Source organism: Mesoplodon bidens, assembly GCF_964165515.1.
Source record: "Mesoplodon bidens genome assembly, chromosome: 15".
NCBI classification, from domain to species: domain Eukaryota; kingdom Metazoa; phylum Chordata; class Mammalia; order Artiodactyla; family Ziphiidae; genus Mesoplodon; species Mesoplodon bidens.
The window spans coordinates 14457258-14484976 of record NC_138171.1 but is presented as its reverse complement, the minus strand read 5'-3'; the positions used below and the strand labels follow the sequence as shown (position 1 = coordinate 14484976).

The following is a 27719-nucleotide window of genomic DNA, read 5'->3' as shown; positions in this document are numbered from 1 at the left end:
TTAATTGAATACGTTCTCCTTGCTGTGGAGGCCTGCGGATGGCGCCAAGCACAACAGGCCCAGCGCGAAGGGGGTCTGGGAGGCCCAGCCCACCTCTGCAGCCTGGGGCCGGCTCAGGCAGGGCCAGGGGACATCTCTGGGGGGCCAGGAATGTGAGCTCACCTTGCATGCATGCAGCAGCCAGCTGGGGTGGGTGGGGATGCAGGCAGGGAGGAGGGAGTCTTAGATGCCTTCTTCCCTCTTTTTCTTATTAGAGCAGATAATCCCCAAATTATTCTTTAGTAACTCATGTTGGTATTTTCTGAGCCCCCTTCTAACAGCAGAGAACTGTAGCAAGGTGTTGGGTGTAATTATAGAAACCAAGAGTGCAGTGGTTCTCAACCAGGGGAAACCGTGGCCCCAGGGGACATTTGTTACTATCTGGAACCCCTTTGGGTTGCTGTGACTAAGGGGTGGGGTGCCGCTGGCATCTAGTGAGTAGAGGCCAGGGATGCTGCTAAACTTCCTACAGCGCACAGGACAGCGCCCACAAGAGAGAATTATCTGGCCCAGAATGTCAATAGTGCTGAGGCCAAGAATCCCTGATTTATCACTGTCCCATTGTATGGATGAGACTGAGGTCCAGAGCAGTTAATTATTATGTCCAGTGACACACAGGAACGAAGGGTCAGGTCAAGATTTCAGCCCAGAAAGCCTGATCCTGCTACCCTCCTGTGCCTCCCGCCATTGGACTCATCAGGGGATGGAAGGTGGAGGGGCTCATTCAGGTTGAAGGAGGGGTGAGAGGTGGGGGCTGGAGTCCTGGGGACCTTCCACACACGGTGAGGGCACCAGGGAACTTGGAGAGATTCCCAGGGGATGGCCGAGTCTGTCACGATCCCTCTTCTCATCCACTTCTACCTGCTTCCGAGCTTCGGTGGAGCACCCCCAAATGCGCCACTTCGGGCAGAACCTGCGAGCTGCCCGGCAGTATCCAATGATGAGCAGCAGAGGGCGCAAGATGTCCTTTGCTGCCTCTCCACTAACAGCTTTTTCCTGATAAAGGAAATAGGCGTGCCTTAAAGAAAATGCGGCCCAAACAAAAAAGAACAAAGAGATCGAAACTATCCATAGTCCCACCTCCAGCGGCAGCTAAAATTTAAATAGTGAGTACTTTCTTCTGTCTTTTTCTCGAGCAAAGTTGTTTACGTTTTTTGTTTTGTTTTCTTAGTTTTCCAACACAGGTGTAATCACCCCAGAGGCATGATTCTGTGGCCTGGATTTTCACCTAAGGTCATATCAGAAGGTTTTTCCACTAACAAGCTCTCCATACCACCTGTAGTCACTGAGTGGCGGCGTTGGGGTGGGTGTAGGCATCCACTCAACAATCGGGTTTTAAGCGCCTACTGTGTGCCAGGCTGTGTTGTGCACAGTGGGGGGAATGGAGGCCAAGGTCTGGGAAGACAGACGATACCCGGGGTCCCTTCATATCCGGAGCAGTGCGGGGGGGGGGGGAGGGGAACAACCAGGGCGATGTCCGGGGACGGCCTCTCCGAGGATGGGACCTTCGAGCTGGATGTCCACAAGCAGTCAGCTGGCGAAGAAGGAACAGCGAGATGAGTGCTTCTGCCAGGAACACGCCTGGCACCTTTGGAGACCCGGCTGGGAAGGGGCAGTGGGCTGGAGGCCCGCTGGAGAGAAGAGAGCCGGCAGCAGCCAGACCAGGGGAGCCCCGGCGGGCCGCAGAGGGGACGCCCGTCTTCATTCTAAGAGCAGCGGGATGTCTCTGGGGGTCTTCGGCACAGCGGTGACGTGCTCTTTACATTTTTTCCTTGGAGCTTTGGGGAGACAGGAGGAGACGAGCCAGAAGGCTGCTGCAGACGCCCAGCAAGAGACGACCATGGTCAGGGGAGCAGACAGATCTCAGCTTTATCCAGAGCAGGACTTTTCTTTCTCTGTAAACATTTTCTTATAAACCCAAGCAAAGTAGAGAGAACAGTAAGATCGACCCCACATACCCACCTCTGAGCCCCAACTCCTGGTCCAGCTGCCTTCATTGATGGCCCACCTCACCTACCCCACTGGGTGATTTTGAAGCAAACCACAGGCATCATGTCATTCCACCCGTAAACATTTTGTAAATATCACCAAAATGAGACTTTTTAAAAATATCACCTCGACACCATTAACATCACTTCAAAAATTACAAATAATTCCGTAGTGTCACCAAAAATCCAGTGTTCAAATATTCCTGATAGTCTAAATTAGTTTTACAGTTTATTTGTTCAAAGGAGTATTCAAAAAAGTACAGATATTGTGAATGGCTAATCTGCCCCTTAAATCTTTTAATCTATAGGTTCCCCCTTCTTTTTTTGTGTGCTTGTTTTTTTCTCTTGAAGAAAATGGACTGTTTATCCTTTAGTGTTTCCCACATTCATAGCATTTATCTCCTCCTTACATCGTAATATTTTACTTTAATTCTTTTTAAAAATTCCCCTCTCTCCCACTAGAAAGTGGGATTTCAAGGGCAGCTATGTTTGTCTGTCTTGCTCAATGCCGTGTGCCCAGCACCCTGCCTGCCCCACAGTAGATGCTCTATAACAGGATGATTAACACAGAAAATAGCTCTTATTGTCCTTCTTTACAGATGAGGAAACTGAGGCTCATAGAGATAAAGTAACCTTCCTAAGGTCACACAACCAGGAAGTAAGAGCACTGGGATTCTTTGAACTCTATCTTTTAGGCTTAAGGATCAACTTAACCACCATATGTGATCCTGTCTCCCATGACTCACCTCTCTTCTTCTTCCAAGGATGGTGACCATCTGCAAAAGGGCCCAGCTCCAGAGACAATTCCAGGCTAGGGGCCTGCTAGAAGCTGCACCTCAGTGGAGGAACGAGGCTCTGTTGGGCCACCAAGGATGCTTGTCCTCCACGAGACATTCTTAGCAGCCTTATGTGTCTCAAGCTCCCTTGAATCAGCAGGAACCCAAGTGGCCCCAGAGGGAGTGGTTCCCAGCCCTGGAGGGCAGTTGGTACTGTTCATGGTAAAGAAACAAGAAAGGGCTGGCAGAGGAGGGACCCAGCAAAAATGGCCGAGGCATCCGGGCCGGGCCTTGTCTGAGCCTGCCCGGTTCTGTCCCCTGTGCTCTGGAACAGGCCCTGCCTCAGTTCATCCAACCTCCAGTCCAGTGTTGCTCCAAGTCAGGTCCTGAGACGGCAGCTTTAGCATCAACCGGGCCCCTGTTGGAAAGGTGAGTTCTTGGGCCCCAGTGAACTCTAAGCTCTGGGGTAGAGCCCAGCAATCTGTGATGTTCCAGGCCCTCCAGCCAGTCTGTCTGCAGAGATGCCTCGGTTCCCTGTGCTCTTGGCTGGGCCTCCTGCTAGGGCTGAGGCCAGGAGGGCTGACTCCTTGGTTTGCTGATTAGCAAGGACCATTAAGCCCTTCTCAAATGGGCTTAACCATTTCTCTGGACGCAGGGAAGTGGGATTACAGGCAGCTGAATCATCAACCTGAGCCCCACGCTGGGCTCCCGAGGTCTAGGCTGAGTCCAAGCATGCACTTTGGAGACCCTGTGTGCGCCAGAGCAGGCTGAGTGCCTTAGTGCCTCTGTCCTCAAGTCACTGAGACAGCTTGAAGTTCACAGCTGAGTTGGCTCCTCTGCCTATTGGCTGTATGACCAGACAAATCACAACACCTCTCTGAGCCTCTGTTTCCTCATTGTCTGAGAGCTCTTCCCTTTCTTCTGCATATTTTTATTGAGTGCATACTACATGCTAGGCACAGGTTAGGCACTGGATCTCCATTCTAATGAGGGTAAGCACACATGATAAACAAATACATAGATTGTGTCAGATAAGGGCAAGAAAATAAAACTGGTGGGGGGAGGCAGATGGTGTGGGAAGGCAGCAGACAATGTTAGGCAGTCAAGGAAGGCTTTCTGGAGGAGGTGATCCTTGAGCTGGGATTCAAAGGCTGAGGAGGAGCTGGCCATGGGAAGAATCGGGTTTAACTATTTTATCTACAACTACAAGCATTCCCCTTTCCATGCTTGCTGCACTTCTTACCTTCTAACATAGATTTTGATTTCCCTATTAATTTAATTTATTGTTTATGTCTTTTCGTTGGAATGCCAGCTCCACGAGGACTGTTTTGTTTGCCAGGGAACACTCAATGCTTAAAACAGGGTCTGGCACACAGTAGGGGCCTAACAAATCTTTCTTGAGTGAATGAATGTTGCACTCAGGGGCAGCTTCCCATTTCTTCTCAACAGTGAGCTTCCAGCAACCACGAGGAATTGATCAGAACAGGCAAAGGAGATAAACCCAACAGGCACAGGGGTTCAATAAGAGGAGACTAAGGATTTGTCAACCAGCAACTAGGTTCCAGCTGAAACCTATTCTATGGGCTTCTAAATCAGGCTGAATTGGCTTCCACCCCAGTTCCACCACTATATAAACTGTATGATCTTAGGCAAATCAAATGTCTTCTCTGAGCCTCAGTTTCTACATCTGGAAAATGGGGATAAATAAGAGCTGGGTCATTGAGAGGATTAACAAGATAACATATATTAAGAGTCCCAAAGGCCATGGGATGGAGAGGGATCAGGGCCATTGAGTTCCATCTTTAAAATGACCCACCATGGGTCTAGTCTAGGCAGAAAGGCAGATGAAGTCAGTACAAAGCTACCGGGAAGTCAGGGAGCCAGGTGGGAGGAGTGGGGGTCGCTTCATGGCCTTTGCACTCTGTGTCCCCTCTCTCTGTTGCACTGTCCCTCTCCCCTGACTCCGTCTGGTCATTCAAGTCTCAAGTCAAATATCAGCTCCCTAAGGAGGTCTTCCCTGGTCACCCTGTCAGAAGTGGCCTCCCCTCCCCTCCTGTCACCCTTGCCTCCATCATCTTGTTGATTTCTATCATAGCTCCTGAAGGGCGTCATTGATTTGCTGTCCTGATTATTGTCTGTCTCACCCTCCACCGGCCACACCCGCCACCAAACCCAACCATAAACCCCATGAGAATGGGAGCTCATCGTTCTGTTCACCACCTGAATCCCCAGCACCTAAGACGGTGTGTGGCCCATAGCAGCACTCAAGAAACAGGTGTTCAATGGCCGAATGAATGAGTGAGTGAGTGAAGGAATGAATTAGGACAATGGAAAGAACTCATCTGGAGAGAAAGCTTGGGAGGAAGGGAGGCTGAGAGGCTGTACCCCCAAGAGAGGGATTTCAGAGTTTCAGGCCATGGTGGGTGGAAGTGCAGGAACAGATCCCCAGGAAATACCAAGCCTCCTGCAATATTCCTGGTTTTTAAACATAGCCTTAATGTGATTTTTGCATATTGGGAGTAATAAAAGTGTAGGCGATGTCTGCTCAGAACACACTCCCCGATTCAATTTCCACTCTGCTCGTGAGCATGTTGTTAAATTGTCTGGTCCCCTGGGTTAAGAACGCTGGATTCGTAGTCTGCTAGAATCAGAAGGCCAGGAGAGGTGATCTAGTGCAGAACTTTCCAAATTCTTTTGACGGCAGCCCACGACAAGAGGTAAAATTTACATGGCGACCCAGTACCTGCTCCAGCACATGGACACACGAAAGTTATAGGAAACTATACTCACCCTTCTTCATGCTCTGCTATTCACACTCTGCTGTTTTCTATTTCCTTTTTTTAAATGATGGTCACAACCCCCAATTTGACCGTGTGACTCATTCAATGGGTCCCAGCTCACAGTTTGAAAGTCAGCAGGTCTAATGCCTTCAATTTACAGATGGGGAAACTCAGGGAGACCCGAGGAGGGCCAGTGACCTTGCTGAGGTAACAGCAAGTTAGTGGTAGAGTTCATGGGAAAGGGACTTCCACTTTCCTTCCAGAGTGGATATCTGGGAGCCTGGGAGTCCAGGGGACAGCAGAGAGCATTTAAGTGGAGGAAATCCAGCATCAAGGACAGCGATTTTGCTATAGTGTCCTACGTGCTCCACTAAATACTCTCTCCACCCCTGCCCTGCCAAGCCAGCTCCTACGTCATCAGGCTGCCTGACTGTCTTCAAGATGCTTATCGCCGGCTGACAAGAGGATATTCATTTGTAGGTTTCCTTGTTGTCTATTCCACCCCTGCAGTACCAAAAATGTAATCTGCATGAGAGTAAGGACTTAATTGTATGGTTCTCTGCCATGTCTCCAACACCCAGAAAGGTGTCTGGCACATAGTAGATGTTCAATACATCTTTACTGAATGAATACAAGAATAAATGGAGCAGCTGGCAACTGGCATCCAGGTTTTGATAAAAGTAAATCTCAGACCAGAGCCAGTTTACACAAATTATTGTTTATTAACAGGCAGCAGAAAATAGTCATACAAGCCAGTCTGGAAACTTAATGGACTGCCGGATCCTTGTCCTTTTTGAGGCTCAGAAAATGCTTTGCACAGAAGGCTCACAGGGGCAAAGGAACAATATTCCAGCAGCAGGATTTGTCTAACATCCATGGGGTTCAGAACCAAAGCCATTTAGGGATCAGACTTAGGATGGTAAAGGGTGCCACCCCCTAGATCAACTCTGTCCAATAGTACTCTCTGTAACAAAGGAATCTTCTATTCTGTGCTGTCCAATACACTAGTCCCCAGCCACATGGCTGAAATTTAGCTGGTGTAACTGAACTGAACTGAATTTTCGATTTTGTTTAAACTTTGGTTAGTTCACAATGAAATTGAAATAGTCACAGTGTGGCTTGTAGCTATTGTATCAGCACAGCCCTGGATTATTAAACCCTGTTCATACAAGCTCAGGGAGCTACTGTAAAATATTTTCTCCAATCCGCTTAGCTTGAGTAGCACTGAAGTCACTGAAGAGAACACATTCTAACATCCACTTTGCTAATCATCAGCCACCACTTTCACCAATGACCACTTATGTCTAACATTCATGGTGTCAATTAGCAAAGTCTCTGGTATTGACCAAACATCAAAGTCATTGCCTTTGGAGTGTGGTCTCTGATTCCTTGATACGGGATCACCTGTGGAGAATAAATTCTTGATTAGAACAATTGGCAACCACTAAAGTGGAGACTGAAATTAACTAATACAGTCAGCCCTCCGTATCTACGGTTCCACATTCGCAGATTCAACAAACCGCCTATAGCAAACTTAATACCGGATCCAAGGTTGGTTGAATCCGCAGATGCGAAACTGTGGATATGGAGGGCTCACTATGGGACTTGAGCATCTAGGGATTTTGGTATCCACAGCGGGTCCTGGAACCAAATCCACACTCCCCCACCCCCACCCCACGCAGGATACTGAGGGATGGCTGTACATTTACGTGCCCTGTCTCTGCAGAAGTAGCAGAAACATTTAACAAATTTTCATGTAATTATGGTTGGTGATAGGACATGAAGGACCTGAGAGGGTGAACAATGGGAGAAGGTTGTGGTTAAGTCCAGCTTCCCTGAGTAGGTGATGTTTGAAGTTGAAGATTTTTGAAATTCAAGACTGAGAAGGAGAAAGCCAGAGGAGGGCAATTGGAGAAAGCACTGCACACAGAGGTAACTGCAAGTGCAAACGTCCAAGGGTTGTCCTAGTTTGGTTTAAGGAACAGAACAGAGGCCAATGTGGAAAACTAGTGAGAGGCCAGAACTTTCTGGCTGTGCAGCGATGACAAGGATTTTGAATTTTGTTTCCCATCCTTTGGTTGAGACACTGGCAGGTACTGGGTTAAGCAAAGCACAGAAGAAGCCGGAGATTTCCAGTTGAAATGAAATCCTTTGTATATGCTTTCTGCTATGGGATCCAATTCAGTATCGATATTCTCATTTAAAAAATAATAATTTCCGTCAAGTTGAGGCCAGAATGCCCCAGGAAGCCTCATGTGGTTTGCCAACTCACAGAATGAAATCTTATCTAAAATCTTTTTATTTTACGCTATTAAGGACACGGGAGGGAGCAGCAGAGTAAAAAATTTCCCTGCCAGGCTAATGCACAGGGTCAGCTGGAGGTGGCCCCAGGGCTGCCTTAAAAAGATTGTTATTTGTGATTTCCCACTATTTTGTTTTCTGCTACCAGTAATTGAAAACAATTTTTCTTCCCTTCGGGTGAAGTTAACGGATTAACCCTTCTTTATCAGCATCTTAGATCTTTTTTGCGGTACGCAGGCCTTTCACCGTTGGGGCCTCTCCCGTTGCGGAGCACAGGCTCCGGATGTGCAGGCTCAGCGGCCATGGCTCACGGGCCCAGCCGCTCCGCGGCATGTGGGATCTTCCCAGACCGGGGCACGAACCCGTGTGCCCTGCATTGGCAGGCGGACTCTCAACCACTGCGCCACCAGGGAAGCCCAGCACCTTAGATCTTTATTGGCGATTTCTTCCCAGGGCTGGCATCACCCCCAGGTGCCCTTGGAGGATGTGGGGTGCTCACATTCGTCTCTGCTGCTCCTCCTGGCGACGGGCGGCAGGTGGCGGGGGCTGAGAGAAGGAGGGTGCAGCCCACAGTCCTGAGACCGGAGGCATCTCCCACACTGACCACGTGATAACCCAGGGAAAGGCCGACTCGAAGGGATGCTCAAGTCTCGTGGCAAGTGGTCCACTGTGCAGATGCAGAACTGATCAGGAAGAGAAAACTGTCAGCTGTCCGTGGGCCAGAAAAGAGGTGTCTTCCCTCCCTCTCTACCTCCCTCTCTCTTTTTCTCTTCCTGTAAAGATAATAAAGGGCTTTTATTTCCATGGTACAAGTTCTATACTCTCATTAGAGAGAACATAGGAAGTGCAGCAAGCCACTTGATTTTTGAAATTCAAGACTTAGAAGGAGAAAGCCCGAGGAGGGCAATTGGAGAAGGCATCGCACACAGAGGTAACTGCAAGTGCAAAGGTCCAAGAAATGAGCTTTGATGCTCTCTGCTCCAGTCCCACTGGCCGCTGGCAGGTTTTTACACATGGGAGCACTTGCTGCTCCTTCTATCTGGAAACTTCTTTCCCCAAATATCCTCACTCCCTCCTCTCCTCCCCATCAGCTGTCACCTTCTCAATGAGGCTTCTCATCACCCTACCTGAATTCAAATCCCCCACCCCAAACCTAGCACTTCCTGTCCCACTGTCTGGCTCTGTTTGGTTCTCCCAAGCACGTGCCAAGCCCCAACCTGCTCTATATTTTACTTAACTTAGGTGTTTGTTGTCTGTCTCTACCCATCAGGGATTTTTGCAATTTTTTTATGCACTGCTTTTTTTTTTTTTTTAGTGCATAGAATAGCGTCTGGCACTCAGTAGATGCTCAGTAAATATTTGTCAATGAATGAAAGAAGGAGGTAGAAAAAAAATCACCCACACTTCTCCTTCATAGTCAACCACTGATAGTATTTTGGTGTACTTGGCTAAATTTTTTTGGTATATATTGGCTTTTGTTTTCATTTCTGCAATGGAGTCATCCTGTACACAGGGGTTAGGCTATCAAGAAAAATGCCTCTGGAGAGAAACTGCAAAAATGCCCACAAAACCTGCTAAATTGCTCCCAAATGGTTTTGTCTACACAGGGAGTAGCTGGCTTGCTTTTAAAATGCATGTAGCCTGGAAATTACATATCTTGAGCTGCCAGAGTGTGATGCTAATTCAGGGGGAGATGCTCTCAGGAGAACTGGGACCGAAAGCTGTCCCCCCAGAGTTTCACCTCCCACTCCACACTCAGTTAATGGCAAATTGTCATTAAATTAGAGGAATTGCCTGCACTTTTTAATAATTATTTTCTTTTTCTTTCTTTCTTTATTTATTGAAGTATAGTTGATTTAGAGTATTGCGTTAGTTTCAGGTATACAACACAGTGATTCAGTTATCTATATGTGTGTGTATATGTATATATATATATATATACTCTTTTTCATATTCTTTCCAGGTTATTACAGAATATTGCATATAGTCCCCTGTGCCATACAGTAGGTCCTTGTTGGTTATTTTATATAAAGTAGTGTGTATATGTAGGGATCAACCCTCTAGTTTATCCCTCCCCCCCTTTCCCTTGGTAACCAAAAGTTTGTTTTCTATGTCTGTGAGTCTCTTTCTGATACATGCACCCCAATGCTGATGGCAGCACTATTTACAATAGCCAAGACATGGAAGCAAACTAAATGTCCATTGACAGATGAATTGATAAAGAAGGTGTGGTGTATTTATACAATGGAATATTACTCAGCCATAAAAAAGGATGAAATAATGCCATTTGCAGCAACATGGATGGACCTAGAGATTATCACACTAAGTGAAGTCAGACAAAGACAAATACCATACGATATTGCTTATATGTAGAATCTAAAAAGCATAAGATACATATGAACTTATTTGCAAAACAGAAAGAGACCCCTTTTTAAGAGAATATAGGTGACTTTACTTGCATATAATGGGCGCACATGCAGCTCCCTCGTATACAACTCCAATTTCAAATTACGCTTTTTCACTTCATTATATTGTATTCATTTTCTGTGTTATTACAAACTCTTCATGAATATTACCTCTAAAGGCTAAATAATCTGCCATCAAGATATGCCCTCATCCTGTATCCTGCTCAGCCCATCCCATATGCCTGTACATTGTGATTGTTTCTAATTTTTCAGAATGATGAAACACAGAAATGAACAGCTTCATGTACTATACTCTTGCTGGATTTCAGATTCTTTCTTTGGGTCAAAATCAGGGAGATTTCTGCAAGTGGGAGAATTGATGTCATTAATCTGACAAAGTGAGTAATTGCAAGAAAGAAAATTTTGTCCTAGAAGTGGGATTTGAGATTGCAGCTTGGAACCATGCCCTCTAGTTGGGAGCGCATTCCAGGGAGAAAGGAGCCCAGGGTGAATTGGAAGGAAAGGCAACCTGAGCTGGGGAGGAGCCAGGTGGAAGTATAGGTCATAGAGAGATGATATTAACCAAGATATAAATTGGAGCAAATAAAGAGGAGGAATAATAATGTTAAAAATAATAGCATCTAAATTTACTGAGTTCCTGTGAAGTTGCAGGCACTGTACTAGTACCATCTGACCATCATCTCTAAGCCTTTAATGACCAGTAAGGAAGGGATCCTTATCTTTCCTTATCATCATTACAGAAGTCAAATTGAGGCTCAGAGAAGCTGGCTGATTCACTAAGCCTCACACAGCTGGAAAGCAGCAGAGCCAATGTTTGAACTCAGGATGTTGGACATCAAAGCTCATTTCTATTTCTGTAACACCTTAAAAATCAGAATCCAGGTCAAAAGGATCCAAGGTGGCAGCCGGGAAGACACAGAATGGGCCGCATCTGAAGGTCAAGAATAGGCTGGCAACACAAGCCTAAATAATACAAAAACGCTGAGAGGTGATGACATTGACACAGAGGCCTCTATTCCTTTGGTCAAAGGGCATGGCCTTGGCTATGGTAATTGCCAGGTGTGACCATGGCATGGGGTCTTAAGCTGACGTCACCTTGGTCCACCCTACTCTCTGCCCAAGAGGCCCACCTGCATGGACTCTGCCAATGGGCTCCCACAGCTGGGTGGGATCCGGTTGGATTTGGCCAACAGGGAGGCTTAGCAGGATGGGAGGGAGACGTGAGAGTGAGGTCAGGAGCTCTACTCTGCCTCCCCCTACCCAAGGTCATGGCCCTGCGAAGTGGCCTCTGCACACGGCTCTCCATCCAGGTTCCCATCCCTTCTCTTCCCCTCATGTCTCCAGGCCTTGGGGTGACAAGAGAACCCCTATGTCAGGGGCACTATGCCTTCCGGTTTCTCTCCACCCTGCCCAGCTTTGTATAATGAATAGAAACCTCCCTTCAAAGGACCCTCTTTAATTATGTCCCCATTTCTTCCTCAGACGCTGACTGACATAGATCTCTCTTAGCTTCCATATCCTCAGCTTTCTAAGCCCAGATTACAAACTGGTGGACCTCGTGGGTTGAACTTGGGTGTCACACCTGCTGACTTGATCCCTGCAAACTTTAAACATCGGGAGAGCTCATGAATATGTGTTCACACAGAAGTTTAGATCTGGCCACACAGGGCTTCCCCTCACATGGAACTGTGGCCTCCGCTGCCTTTTTAGAAGCTTGACCCGAGCCCTCCCAGGACCACCCTTCCACCTAACCCACCTTTGCTATTTACATTACCTGCCTGGCTCCATTAGGCATTGAGTTTATGACCTCTCAAATCTTCCAGACTTCACCTGCCTTTAACCACGGGCCTGCTTGTGAGAGAAACCAGAACCAGGATCCTGTTCTCGGGTCTGGGGTGAGAGTTCGGCTGGCGTCGATATTGGAGGGAATGGAAAAGCAGTGATGGCCCAAGGGTTCGCGGCTGGGGTGGGTCCCAGGGTGGGAGGCGGGCTGTGGTACAGATCTGACCGAGCGAGAGAGACTGTGCTTTGATCGTGGGTGAAGCTAGTTAGATTTGGGAACAGCGGCCTCGGGAATCAGCCAGCGGTTAAGAGCTGAGTGGGAATGTGAGAGCGTCTCATTGAAAAGTCTCTACGATATTGAGTTTAGACAGCACGAAAGAATCAGCAGGCTCTGCACTAGAAGCCACCTTTGCCTTCCTCTCTGGGGTTTCCGATGGAGTTCTGGGAACCAATAAAAGGGAGAAGATCAAGGCCCTTGACCTTCTGATGAGATGATGCTGCAAACTCTCCCCTCCTCCCCAATTTGCTTATCAAGTTTACCAGCTTACACTCAACCAAGTGCAAGGTTAGGCCTGCAGAGAGCTCCCTTCATGATCAATAAGCCAAGAAAGTTCTCTGGAAGGTTCCCAACACACACACACACACACACACACACACACGCATACACCCCAAATCCCAGCACATGGAGAGAGAGCAAAGTATCCCAGTTCAGGCTGGGGGTCACACCACGTGACAGGCCTCACTGTGCTGGTCCTGAGTTGGTACACACAATATTCTCACGTGCAGTGTTCAGGGAAAGTTCAGTTTTGCAAGCACGTGGGGGACACTTTTCCACCTTGGGGTCTGCAGTATGATCGGGTGATCCATTAACATCTGGGAGTCAGACAGACTTCAAACCCAGCCTACCTCTCAAAGCTGGGTGCCTTTAGTGATGTAATCAACCTCTCTGAGCTGGTTTTACTCATCTGTAGCATAGATGCCGGTCATCGTAGCTGAGTGCTTGATGCTCAAAATGTGGCAGAGGACCAGCAGCAGAGCATCCTGGGAGTCTGTAGAAATGCAGGACCTTGGACCCCAGCCCAGACCCACCGATCCAGAATCTATGTTTTCACAAGATCTCCAAGTGATTTGTGTGCATGTTAAATTTTAAGAAGTATTGATTGAACTCCTAGGGCTTTTGTGAGGAGGACATGCAATTCATTGATTAGACACATTTCCTGAGCACTTACTATGTGCCAGGCTTTGTGGCAAATGCTGGGAGTACATCAGGGAACATGATCCATAAATCCCGGCTCTTCTGGAATCTAATTTCTACAGGGAGAGACAAACAGACGAGATACACACATAAATACATAAAACATGGGATGATAGAGAGGGCTGAGCAGGAAGCAGGAAAAATAAAGCAGTGCTTCCAGACAGGAATTGGCAAGAAAGATTATGATGGTGGATAGAATGACAAGGAGGTGACAATTGAGCACCTCACCTGATGGAGCTGAGGAAAGGGGCGTGTCGCAGGGGACCTGTAACGTACGTGCAGAGACGCTGCAGCAGCAGTATGCTTCACGTGTTCGAAAGATCAGCAAGTGATTTTTTGAAAGAGCAGAGTGGCTGAAAAGAAATTGCTAGAAGATGAGTTAGGAGAAACTCGAAGTCAGTGGCAGATGACGTATGACTTTAGAAGTCGCCAAGGACCCTGGCTTCTCCTCCAGTGAGCAGGGACCCACTGGAAGGTGGAAAAAGAAGTGGCAGCAGATGGTAAGTAGTCAACCAAGGGTGACACCATTGTCATTATAATTGTCGCCGTTATTCAGAGGGTGTGGAAGCAGGTTGGACTCACACCAGAGATGTCAGGTTCAATGTCCCTTCTCTAGAATTCCTTCCCTGACTGCCCAAGTTGGATGGGGTGCAGCCGTCCGAGCATCCACAGGCTTCTGAAATCTCTTGGGTGGGGCTAGGGTGAGGAGTTGGCCGGTCTTATTCACGATCGTATCTCAGAGCCGAGCACTGTACTTGGCACCTAAGAGGTGCTTAATAAATACTTGTCCATTAAAGGAATGAATGTATATTTACAAAGACCCGGGGGTGTGGAAGGGCGGGTGTGCTCAGAAAGGGTGAGAAAGTGGCTGGGGAGGAGTGGCGGGTATTGTTAGAAGGAAACACCTGAGCTTTGTCCATTCAAGGCGCCCTCTGGAGCCTGACACCCAGGAACAAGAAGAGGGCCCTGGCCGGCCCTGGTCACACAGTTGGGAAAGGTGACCCAGAGGCCACAGGGACTCTGTGCCAAGAAGTCCTGGCTTTTTGTGCCCAACTTGGTGAGGCTTCTGCCCTCCAGCCTCGGGGCCACCGTACGCCTTGGCCAGGCTCCTCTGCAAAGCTTTCTCCCCAACAGCGATGCTCGGCTCTGCTGGCCGGAGGATGGCCACTCAGAAAGCCACGTGGCAGCACTCCGAGAACGTAAGTGTGTACATGCTCTCGGACAGGGCAACCTGCCCCACGGCGAAAGCCCGGAGCAGGGATCCTCAACCAGGACAGTCTTGTACCCTAGGGGACACGTAGCAATGTCTGGAGATGTTTTTGGTTCTGATAACTGTGGGCAGGGGGGTGCTACTGGCATCTAATGGGTAGAGGCCAGGGACGCTGCTAAACATCCTACAATGCATAGGACAGGCATCCACATCAGAGAATTATCTGGTCCAAATGTCAATAGTCATTATTATTCCCTAAGGAGCCTTTTGGGGCATTTTTCCTAAGTGCCTACCCCCGTGAAATTTTAATACCACAGGGATACTGTATATACTATATGAGTTTATGTGCTGTAGGTATAGCTGTGCTTTATACATAAAAAGAGTTAAGATTTTTAAGCATCCATTGACAGATGAATGGATAAACAAAATGTGGTCTAGACCTACAATGGAACGTTACTCAGCCTTAAAGAGGAAGGGAATTCAGACACAGGCTACCACATGGATGAACCTCGAGGACATTATGCTAAGTGAAATAAACCAGTCACAAAAAACCAAATGCTGTATGATTCCATTTATATGAGGTACCTAGAGCTGTCAAATTCATAGAGACAGGAAGTAGAAGGGTAGTTGCCAGGGGCTGGAGGGAGAGCAACTGGGGAGTTATTGTTTAATGGGTATAGAGTTCCAGGGGTTTTTTTTTTTTTGGCTGTGCCGTGCAGCTTGCTGGATCTTTGTTCTCCAACCAGGGATCAAACCCGTGCCCCTTGCAGTGGAAGTGCGGAGTTCTAACCACTGGACCACCAGGGAATTCAGTTTCAGTTTTGTTTTTTTTTTTTTTTTTTTTGCGATACGTGGGCCTCTCACTGTTGTGGCCTCTCCCATTGCGGAGTACAGGCTCCGGACGCGCAGGCTCAGCGGCCATGGCTCACGGGCCCAGCTGCTCTGCGGCATGTGGGATCTTCCCGGACCAGGGCACGAACCCCTGTCCCCTGCATCGGCAGGCGGACTCTCAACCACTGCGCCACCAGGGAAGCCCCCCAGTTTCAGTTTTACCAAATAAAGAGGGTTCTGGAGATGGTGGTGATGGTAGGGCAATAATGTGATGTACTTAATGCCACTGAACTGTATGCTTAAAAATGGTTAAGATGGGGGGCTTCCCTGGTGGCGCAGTGGTTGAGAATCTGCCTGCCAATGCAGGGGACACGGGTTCGAGCCCTGGTCTGGGAAGATCCCACATGCCGCGGAGCAACTAGCCCCGTGAGCCACAATTACTGAGCCTGCGCGTCTGGAGCCTGTGCTCCACAACAAGAGAGGCCGCGATAGTGAGAGGCCCGTGCACCGCGATGAGGAGTGGCCCCCACTTGCCACAACTAGAGAAAGCCCTCGCACAGAAACGAAGACCCAACACAGCCAAAAATAAATAAATAAATATTTAAAAAAATCTGCAGCTGGGCTGGTGGTACTAGAGATCCAGGGAGAGCTGATGTTTAAAAAAAAAAAAAAAAAAAATGGTTAAGATGGTAAATTTGTGCCATGTGTATTTTAGCACAAAGTTTTAAAAGAGTTATATTTTTCCAGCCCCCCCCCCCAAGAATCAATTCTTGCCCCCATGGGGAAATAACACACCTACTGAGAATGCATAGTCGAGTGAGGTTCTTGTACAGGACACACATGTTTGGATATATGTGTCAGCATGGCTTGAGGAGATGGGACCTGAGTGTTCCTCCCCGGTGACTGTGGGAGGATGGTGGCCGCCCCGCCATACAGGACGGAGGTGCTGATGGAAAGATGCTCGAGGTCAGAGACAGCCTGTCACAGGTGCTCCACAATCATACTCTCCAGGTTTTCAGAAAATCCATGAGCAGCCAAAATGGCCCTTTGCTTCCTCCAGTTGACAGCTCAATGACAATTTCAAACCAACCTCGGGACTTCCCTGGCGGTCCAGTGGTTAAGACTCCATGCTTCCACTGCAGGGGGCACGGGTTCGATCCCTAGTCGGGGAACTAAGATCCCATATGCCGTGTGGCACAGCCAAAAAAAAAAAAAAGAAAAGAAAAAAGAAAAAAAAAAAAACAACCTCTTCACTAGATGCCAGATAATCCATGTCTCACTGCCCCTGCATAAACAAGATTCACTATTTCTTGCAAGATTCTTTCTCATAAACAAGAATCACTGTTCCCAGTCTGCCTGCAGTTTGTTTTCTTTCCTCTCTCTTACAAATTCCATTTTTGCCTTTGTTCCTTGAAGCCCTGTACGAATGTGTCTTCCTCATGTGAGAATTAAACAGCAGGCAACTAACTAACTAAATGTCTCTGAATTATTCTTTGACAGTAAGGAAAATATACCAGATACACACCAAGGAAGATTATGAGACAGCTACAAACAATGCCCCAGATGTGCATACAGCAACACAGGGAGGTCTAAAATCACACTGCAATACCATTTACAGAAGTTGGAACTAGAGGCACACAAAGCAATCACACATGTTTTGCAAAAACACACATACAAACAGGGTACATTCAAACATGCTAAACAGAGGAAAGGGAGTGGAGAATGGAGATGAGAGGCACTAAATGAATTTCTAGAACAAGACCTGGACCTTGCATAACCAAGGATGATAATGTGATGAGCTGAGGAGGATGACTGATCCAGCGTTCTGAGCCTGGGGTGAAAAACAAAACAAACGAAAAGAGGGAAAGTAGTCTATCCCATAATGCCACATATATAATTTTAAAATTCATACTCACAAAGCAATGCTTGCATATTTTAGGTATAATCAATACAGAATAAAAGACAAAAGCACAGCTGACAGCTGACAGTGGTAGGAGGTGAAAGTGGAGGACGGACTAAAAGTGAAGAGACACAAAAATGAACAAGTCAGTCAAGGGCTGGGACTTGTCTGGACCAATTATGATAACATGTCATTAACTGAAGAGTTGGCTAATCCCACTCTCACCACCCAAGGAACAAACGAGCCCCAAATAGTCATAAAGCATCAGGCCTCATTCACCTGTATTAGTTAAGACTCTGTTACAACCAATTGATACCCACTGAATTGGCTTAAACCCAGACAGGGCCACTTTCTCATAAAGAAGCTGTGGGGTCTCCCGGATCTGAAGGCTCGTGGCAGGTGGGGTCTATGCCAGCCCAAACGTGGAAGGCATCTGTCTTGCTGTTTCTCTCTGAGTCCCTGCTTCCTTCTCTGTCTTTAGATCCACTTTCTCTGCTTCTACTCAGAGAATAATAGCCATTCCTTCGGGTGTATCCTCAACCCAGACCAACATGCCACCATTTGCAAGAATGAAGAGCTTCGTCGGTTGACCTGGACAGATTTCTATGAGATATTCTTAAATAAGAGAAAAAGAACAAGGTGCAGAAAAGAGTGTGCAGATCCCATTTTTGTAAAACAAAGAATAGTTGGAAAAAATCCCAACCACGTGCATACATTTGCATGTATCACATAAATATAAACATAGGTAAAAATAGAAGGACAAATCAGGGTATTTTGAAATGATACATTAAGGGGTGTTAACCTGGGTTAACCTCATGTTTGGTTACAGGGGTGATGCAGGTGAAAGTGGGAGGAAACAGGAACAAGGGAACCAAGCACTGTACTAAAAAATGCACACTAACACTTGTAAAATTATGTATAAAGAGGAAATTAAGCAAAAGGATAAAGAAAGAACAAGAGAGTGCAAAAGAGAAAGACATAAAAATGCATCCAGGCTGAGATTCAAATCCTTAGGTCACATTCCAAATCCTTAGGTCACATTCCAAATTCCCAGGGAAGAACTCTGATTAGTCCAATTTGGATCCAAGGCCACTTTTGGACCAATAAGCTGTGACCAGGAAGCAGAATCATTGTATATAAACATGTCTGTTCCCATTTCTGTATGTAGAGGGGATGAGAGGAAAGGTCCAGTAACCTGGGGGGTGCTTGGGTAGCTAATCACATAAAACAAGTTTTCCACTAATTCTTTTTCTCTGAATTTCTAGGAACTTTAAGAGGAAGGATTAAAGGAGAAGAGGGGCATGAACCAAGTAAGCTCTGCACACAGTTTAGGAATTAACCAGGTGAGCGAGGCAGGGACAACATAGGCAAAGGTTCTGGGGCACAGAAGAGCGTGGAACCATCAGGGATCTTTCAGTAATTCTGGGTGGCTGAGTGGGAGGAAAAACAGTGAGAGACAAGATGAGAGTAGAGACATAGGCAGGGGCCAATGAAGGACCTTGGTCACCCTGGTCAGTGAGGAGGCCAGCAAGTTTACAGGACGGATCACATAGAGTCTGGCATGCCATTGTAAGGACTAAGCTTTTCCTGGAATGAGATGAAATCCACTGGTGGGCTTTGAGCAGAGATAGCACATAGTCAGACTTAGGTTCTCACAGGAAGGAGGTGCCACTGATATTTGCTCCCCAAACTCAGCCAGGCCATACGACAGACTGATGTATGTTACTTCTTCTCTGGAGCAGCTTCTAAGGTAAGAATTCAGCCTGTCACCCCGAAATACAGCAGGCCATTAGCCTCCCAGCTTAATCAGATCTTTCCTATGCTATTAAGCAATTTGGGGCCATTTCTAGAGAAGATTTTGTTATTTCCCTAAATCTCTGGCTGCTTCATTTAGATCTGGTGTTTAGGCGGAATGCAATTAACACATTCCAAACCTGGTTTCCCCTGAAATCCAATCAATTGTAACTCGTTTTGAAATCATGCCGCTTTCTCTAATTGTGAGCTGCGGCCTCCACAGAATAGCGATTTAAGTCAATTATTGCCTCGCCTGCATGAAAATTGTGCTATTTATGTTGGCAGTTCCCCCACATTACTGATGAGCTTCCTCCAGCTAATGGAATAATGAAAACACAAAACAGATTTACCGTTCTTAATAAGAAAGAGAGATAATGAAGGCAAATTAAAATGGAAGCTCAGATCTGCGTGGTGAACAGGTAATGCAGTTTCTCCTTTTAAATTAACACTCGAATTCTCAAATGCTGATGGCAGGGGGTGGGGAGGAATGCAAAAGTCTCTTAGACACAAGTGTGCCACTCGGGTTTGGTTCGGGAGATCATGGTCTTCCTTTGCACGTCCTGGGTTTTAGTTATGGGACGCTGTGAGGAGCCAACCCCACTGGTGCGCGGTTCCTCCATCCCCACCCCTGCACCCCCCTTTACTAGAGTAAACTCACTTTCCACCAACCACCAGGTTTGGCTCATTACATGCATTAGGTCATTTAATCCTCCCCAAATTCTACAAGCTTGGTGGTGTTATTATCACCATTTTACATTAGAGGAACTTGGGGTTAAATCATGGGTGCAAGGTTTAAAGCTGCATGTGAATCTAGACCAGAGTTTCTCAGCTTTGGCACTATAGTCATTTGGGGCCGGATAACTCTTTGTAGGGGGACGGGCGCCCCTGTCCCCCAGGTGTGACAACCAAAACCTCTCCAGACATTGCCAGATGTTCTCTGAAGGGCAATATCATCGGTGAGGCCCACTGATCTAGAGTCTGGGCGTTCACCCATCACCCAGGCAGCCTCTCTTGCCAGAAAGGGCAAGCAATGTGGGGTTGGGTTGTGGGAGACTGGAGTCTGCATCCTGCCCCTGCCTCACTGTGGGATCCAGGACAAATCATGGCCCCTCGTGTGGGCCTGGGTTTCCTGACCTGTCAAATGGGTGTAATAACACCACAACCTGGAATCTGGTTTGGCTCAAGAGCTTTGGCCAAGGTCATAGACAATCTGGTCAAGTGAGAAGCAGCAGTCCAAGGGGAGGGTAGAGAGAAGAGGATCAGAGAGATACCAGGGGCCAGGCAAGCCAGCTGGGGGGTCCAGTCTGACAAGAGGTAAGGCCAGCTGAGGCCAGGGAGGGCCAGTAGCTGGCAAAGGCAGGGCCGGACTCTGGGAGGCCAGGAGAGTTAGACCCTCCCCCACCCCCTTCCCTGCCTCCCACCCCTCCCTCCCTACCCTCTTCCACCTCCTCTGCGCCAGCCATTCAGTGTCATATACCCAGTTACCCCTGCACTTCTGCTGTGCACTTTCTCCTGTACTATGGCAGGTGCTTCTGAGTGCCGCTGTGGAGGTTACCAGAATCACAACAGTGATCACAATAAATATGAAAATGGTAGCAATGCATATGAAGTGCCATGCTAAACCCTTCACGTGCATCATGCCATGAGGTCCTCCCAATGGCTCTGTATTCTTATCCATATTAGCCCAGTGGGACTGCCCATTGCTAAGTACCCCAGAGGATGAGGAGAGAGAACAGAGTCCTCTGAGGCCAAGGAAAAAGAAAGAGAAAAGGGACATTTGCTAGTACCAGCTGCCATTTATTGAGTGCATACTCTATGCCAGGCCTTATCCTAAGTACCTTAAATGGTTTCACTCATTCACTGCTCACCATAACTTTTTATCTCCATTTCATCGAGAGGCACAGAGAGGTTAAGCCAGTTGCCAAGTTTGCACAGCTAATAAGTGGTAGAGCTATGATTTGAACCCAGGTGACCTGGCTCCAGAGTCTGTGCCCTTGACCTCTGCCCCTTAGAGCCGATGGCTGCGAAGTCCACCTGGGGAATTTAGGCCCTAATCTTACCAAAGGTTTTGTAACTTAACCTTCGCGTGAGTGGTTGGGGCTTCCTGTCCGGAAGGGACCACATGGGAACAGGATGCCTCATCAGGAGGGGACTGTGGATGGGTAAGAATGGCCTCCCATGACTCAAGCTCTCCCAGACCACAGGATATTTGCACAGGACTTGGATGGATGCACCAAGAAGGACTGAGTTTGGCTTTCCCTACAGTTCTCTGGAGACCAAAGGCAAGTTGCTTAATAAAAAAAAGCAAAAAATTACCTGAGTTTGTGGACCAAGAATAATCGAAGGACAGCGCTCCATCAGTCAGAAAAGGGCCCAGCGTGAAGGTTGGCACGGACCAGGTGCTTTGTAATTGTTAGCTCCTGCCCTCCTTCCTTACCACTCCACCCCACCCCCAGCTTGGCTGGTCCTGCGGCTGGGGGTCTGTTTGGAGTAGTTTTGCGGTCTTCTGACAACCCCCATCTCTCACTTGCCACAGACCACTCTCCCTTGGTGACTGTCTTTTCGGAGGCCAATGCTGAGCTGTGTGACCTTGGGCAGGCTGCTCAACCTCTCTGAGCATCCACTTCCTGGGGGGTTGGGCAGGATCTGCGGACTCCCTTCCAGCTCTAAAGTTCTCGGAATCTCCACTCTGCTCCCTCTGGCCACCCTCTTCTCTCCTCTTCTCCTCCCCCCTCCTCCACCTCTATCTGTCCTCTCTCCTCTGTCTGCACTATTCTCCACATACCTCTGCCCACAGCTCCAAGCCTCTATCTGGATCATGATTTCCCAGGGCTGGGGGGCAGGACAGCAAAGAGAAGACCCCTTTCTTTTCTGACAGGTTCAGGCTAGATACCAGGGCACTCGGCTTGCCTTTTCCAGAACTTTCTAGCACAGGTAGAGCTCTGCTGACATCTGGTTGGCAAGCTAAATATTTACGGAGCTCCTAAGATTTCCCGCCACATTAAGCCCATTGCTTTATCTCCTGTCTGCACACAGCCCTTCTCTGTTCACCTTGGGTCAGGCATTTCCCAGAATCCTCTGGGTTCCAGGCAGCATCTCTCAGGAGGGTGATGAAACCACGTCCGCCTCTAATCACTTCCAGTAATAATAATAGTTCCTGACGTTGTATAGGATTTCTCAAAGCCCGCTCGCACACGTTATCTCACTCGCTTCTCACAATAACCCCGAGCCTTAGACTTTCTTTTGAGTCCCTTTTTAGAGAGCGCTGCTAAGCCACCTGCTGCCCGGCCCCCAGCCAGAGCCATGAGCAGCCTTTCTTGGGCCATCCGCAGTGGCCAAGGGCCAGCTCATCCAGTTTCAGCTCATCCGTGGGCCCCAGGACAAGAGTATAAATGGAGGCCCACATACCCCATGCCTAATATGGAAAAGGTATAAACAAAGCTAAGCATTTTATTTTTCCTCCTACCTTGACAAATATGTCTGGAAGGCCAGGTTTGAATGTAGAGATCTCAGACTCCTCACAGTTTCATGCTGGAATGTGCTAGAAGCCATATTATACATGGCCTTTTTAGTTTCATGAGCCAATAACTTTTCTTTATGCTTTAGTCACTTACGTTTTTGCCACTTATGACTAGAAGTCCTGATAACACATCGCTGTGGAAGATAGACCAGAGGCCAGGAAGGTGGCTCAGTTGTCCCCTTGTGAACTGTGAAGGTCAGAGGTCCACAGTAATTTATGACCAGACCTTTTAGATAAAGAAATAGCGATAGGAAGTTGATCAAAGAAGGGCACCAAGAAAATGTATAAATCCCTGAAGAACACGCACACACACGACACTTTTTTTTTTTTTTTTTTTAAATTTATGGCTGTGTTGTGTCTTCGTTTCTGTGCGAGGGCTTTCTCTAGTTGTGGCAAGTGGGGGCCACTCCTCATCGCGGTGCATGGGCCTTTCCCTATCGCAGCCTCTTTTTTGTTGCGGAGCACAGGCTCCAGACACGCAGGCTCAGTAATTGTGGCTCATGGGGCCAGCTGCTCCGTGGCATGTGGGATCTTCCCAGACCAGGGCTCGAACCCGTGTGTCCTGCATTGGCAGGCGGACTCTCAACCACTGCGCCACCAGGGAAGCCCCGACGACACTTTTTTAAGATAAGAAAATAAGGCAGAAATACCGTGGGTTTACTCTCATAGACTATCAAAACTCATCTGGTACAACCTCTTTGTTCTACAAATGAGGAAATGGAGACTCAGAAAGAGACAGTGACTTGCTCAAGGTCTCACAGCTCCTGAACAGCAAGAATCATTCATCAAATCAGCAAATATTTATTGATCACAAATACTTATTGATCACATACTGTGCCCCAGATGTTTTGGGGAGCATAGGGATACCACAGGGCAGAGGTCAGCAAACTGTGGCCCCTCTGTTTTTACAAATAAAGTTTTATCGACACACAGCCCTGTTGATTGGTTTCTGTATTGTCTGTGACTGTTTGTGTTGCAGGGGTACTGCTGAATAGCTACAACAGAGACTACGTATCATGAGAGGGTTGGGCTCAATCTTGGGTTCTGACCACCTACAAGGTGATATACCACATCTCGAAGCTTCCACCATCCTCATTGGAAGACCCAAGGACCCTTGGGTCAGCAGGGCAGGCTTTCCGGCTCCTCTCCCCACCCTTAGAAGAGGCCAGGGCAGCAATCTTGACTTCAGAATCTTTATTGGAAAATAAACACTGTTAATGTACAAGAAATCCATCCAAGGGTCCAGTCAAAACATCCCCGTGTGGGATTGATGCCATTCTAATGGACTCCAGATGTCCCCTGGCCTCGGGGTCCCGGTGACCTGAAGGAGGGAGGAAGGTCCTGGGGGAAGAGACATGGTGGATTTAGAACCCAAAGAGGCATCTTTATCACCCCAATTTCTTTCTAGTGGAGAAGTTTGGGGTACTCCCTAACCCTGCCCTGCTCACAAGACCCCGTTGATCTCTTCCCTCAGTGGTCTCTACAGCCCCCTTCTCTTGAGTTTATTCATCCGACCAAAGGAAATACCCAGCCCCGGGGGTTAGGATTCTACTCAGAATCAGAGCCGAGGGTGACTTCCTGCTGACCAGGCTGAGCTGGAGTTCTGAGTCTCTGCCAAAGCCAGCCAGTGTGGGAGAGAGAATTGTGGAAGGAGCTGGGGATGAGGGACAGGGGGCTAGTTATGGATGGAGAGGGCCAGAGAGAAGTATCAGAGCCCAGAAAGGAAGACACCATACTGGGGGTTGGAAAGGCGACCCCAGAAATGGCTCTATTGGTAATGATTTTAAAGATTACTGTTCGAAATCACCATTTAAATACCTCTTCACTCACTCCTCCATTAAAATACCTGAGCTGGCCCCAACTCTTTCTCTCCCAGGCCTCATTTCCTGCCACACTGCCCATCACCCACTGAGCTCCAGCAACACTCGGTCTGCTTGCTGTTCCTCCAATGGGACAAGGATCGCCCTGCCTCCAGGCCTTTGCAGCTGCTGGTTCCACCGCCTGGAGAGCCCGTTCCTTAACCGTCTCCAAGGCTGGCTCACTTTATTTGGATGTCATTCCCCAGCGATGCTTTCCCTGTTCTGCTTAGAACGCCTGCCTCTTCCCCATCTCATTCTTCTATCTCTTAAATTGTTTCATCTTTTTTTCATAGCATTTCTCTACCTGCTATTAGATGGTGTATTTCATTGTCTGTGTATTCATATTTTTCCACGTCTCTCCGAGCTAGGCTGTACGTGCCACACAGGGACTGCGTCTTGTTCGCTGCTTTGTCTCCAGCACTTAGATCGGGGCCTGGCACTCACAAGGTGCTCAGTCAATCTTTCTTGAAAAATCACTGTGCTAATACATTCTTTTTTTTTTTTTTTTTTTTTTTTTTTTTACAATTTAAAAATATTTATTGATTCATTCTTTCCAGAGCATTTTTTTCAAACAATTCACCAAAGGCCAATACTCCCCTCTGCTCTCAATGCTAAGCAATCTTTTCCACCCAAAATGATGAAATAATGTATATTTTTATACCTAATCAGTTTGTGACAGCTGTGATTCTCAAACACTTTTTAAAAATAGAAGTAAGATCAAAGTTGCAAACAGACCATAGGTAGTGATTTTAAAAACTGAATAGACAAAGCCTGACTCCAACTGACCAAATCACCCATCAGCTGGATTCAGCCTTTTCAGGGTACATGAGGACTTTGCTCAAGAGACCTGCACGTATCAGACGGGTTCCCATAGATGTCCTTAACACCACAAGCGCAGCTCCTGACCTCCGACGCTGCCAACAACAGCAGGGGCACAGAGAGGAGCCCCTGCTGACTGATTCAGTTTTATTCGTCAACACAATTCTCTTCTCTACTCTCTTCATCGGCTTCACCTGTTTCCTTGCAAGAATCTTGGCTGTTGGTATCAGTAAGATAATTTTTTTCCCCATTCTCTCTCTCTTCTATTTTTTCTTCTTCATTAAAACTTTCTTTATCTTCAGTGAAACTTTTCATCTTTTGATTGCTGAAGTACTCAAATATTTTTCCACTTTGGCCTTTCTCTGAAACAAACTCATCAGATATTCCTGGTGCTTTTAAGGTGTTAGAATAATGCTTTTCTGCTGCCATTCTTGCATTTTTCTGAGCAACTCTTTCAAATGGCAGCGGCCTGTTTTTTAATTTTTCTTCTCTTTCTTCTAGTTCTCGTCGGTAGTCTCTCATCCTTTCCTTTTTTTTTTTTTTTTTTTTTTGGTTGCGGTACGCGGGCCTCTCACTGTTGTGGCCTCTCCCATTGCGGAGCACAGGCTCCGGAGGCGCAGGCTTAGCGGCCATGGCTCACGGACCCAGCCACTCCGCGGCATGTGGGATCTTCCCAGACTGGGGCACGAACCCGTGTCCCCTGCATCGGCAGGCGGACTCTCAACCACTGCGCCACCAGGGAAGCCCCATCCTTTCCTTTCACTCTTTCTTGTGGCTTGTTCTCTTCCCCTGGAGGACACCATGGGCATGGGAGGGTTGAAGCTACAAGGCACAGGCTTTGCAATTGTACTTCTTACTGGTGACCTGCACCTTGGAGACAGATAAGGCCAACATGTTTCTTTAAAATTTTCTTCATCTGCTTCAATATCTGCCAAGATTTTCTCTCTTTTAGTGGATGCAGGTGAGGCTGCATGAAGGTCAGATGGTTCACAGACTGTCAGGGGTTTTGGACACTTCTGTTCTGAGTGATGTTTCTGATATCTCTCAGGAAGGTCTTCAGAATCAGCAGCCTGGCACCTAACCTTGTGTTTACACTTGGACTTTTCAGCCTGTTCAGGACACTTGGGCTTCCTTGTAGCATAACTTCTGCAAGCTGGAGTACAAGGCGGAGGGGATGAATTCTGTAAAAAGTCTTGGGTTCTCTGCCGCGTCCTAATGTTTCTACAGAGCTCTTCTTCTGTTCACTTGCCATTGATAGTTGAACCATAAGTAGATCGAGGTATAGGTCTGGCTTTAAATCGGTTTGTTTTCTTTTTAGACTTAAAAAAGTCTTTCAGCTGCTTTTCCCAAATTGCTTGCTTCTGTTCCTCCCTTGCAATAAACTTAAACGGCTTTTGTGAGGCCAGAAGAGCTTCTTTGTTCTTCTCCTTCATAGACCTCCTCCGTTCTTCATTTTGCTTGACTATATCATGATAAAGGGGGAGAAAGACGAACGCAGGAACTGGGTTGGCTCGGCAGTTTTTCTTACACTCTGATTCTTCTTGTTTTTTGAGCGGTTTGCGTGCCATTTCAATACCTCATTTAGATTTCATGTTCTCTTTTCTTCTGCTCTCTAATCATCCTTTGAAAAGGCTCAGGTACTGTCCTCTTTGGCACCATTCTTTCGGCTTCTTTTTTTTTTTTCAAATGCTGGCAAGTCAGCATCTTCAAACTGAATATAATCTTCAACAGATACTTTTGTCCACATGTTGTTGATGAGCTCCTTAGCATAGGTCATTAGCTAATACATTCTTTTTTTTTTTTTTTTTTTGCTATACACGGGCCTCTCACTGTTGTGGCCTCTCCCTTTGCGGAGCACAGGCTCCGTACACGCAGGCCCAGTGGCCATGGCTCATGGGTCCAGCCACTCCACGGCATGTGGGATCTTCCCGGACCGGGGCACGAACCCGTGTCCCCTGCATCGGCAGGCAGACTCTCAACCACTGCGCCACCAGGGAAGCCCCCTAATACATTCTTGATGTAAAAATATTTAAATAACCCATCACATCAGACTCGCACCCTTGGGAGAGTTGACCGCCCCCAACGCCGCTCCTGGACTTCCCCTGTGCCTGCCCTCCCCCACCCTACGTCCCTAGAGTCAGGAGCAGGTGACTGTCTCTCTGTGACGCCGCATATCTGATACAAAGGGCCTGAGAGCTGGGAGCATGTGTCATGTGCTCTGCTTGTCCTTCTCACACCCCCTCGCTGCCAGAGGATGACCACTAGAGCGGGCTCAATAACAACAAAGGCAGGAATAGTCATTCAGGCTAACAGCACGGAGCCCTAGTTAAGCCTCACAACAACCCTGGACAGGAGGTTGCAACCATCACTACCCCATTAGCAGAAAAGGAAACTGAGGTACAGAGAGGTTAAATACCCAGGGTCATGTACCCAGCAAGT

At 47.6% G+C, this 27719-nt stretch overlaps 1 pseudogene across 1 annotated transcript; it reads right to left on the bottom strand.

Annotated features, from left to right (window-relative positions):
* Positions 1–27258, bottom strand: LOC308628285 (protein FAM161A-like; annotated as a pseudogene). The gene is made up of 4 exons: positions 25921–27258; positions 1449–1573; positions 876–1035; positions 1–32 (listed from the first exon to the last, which is right to left on the bottom strand). The product of its transcript is annotated as a protein FAM161A-like (transcript).
* Between the last annotated feature and the right edge of the window lie 461 nt (positions 27259–27719).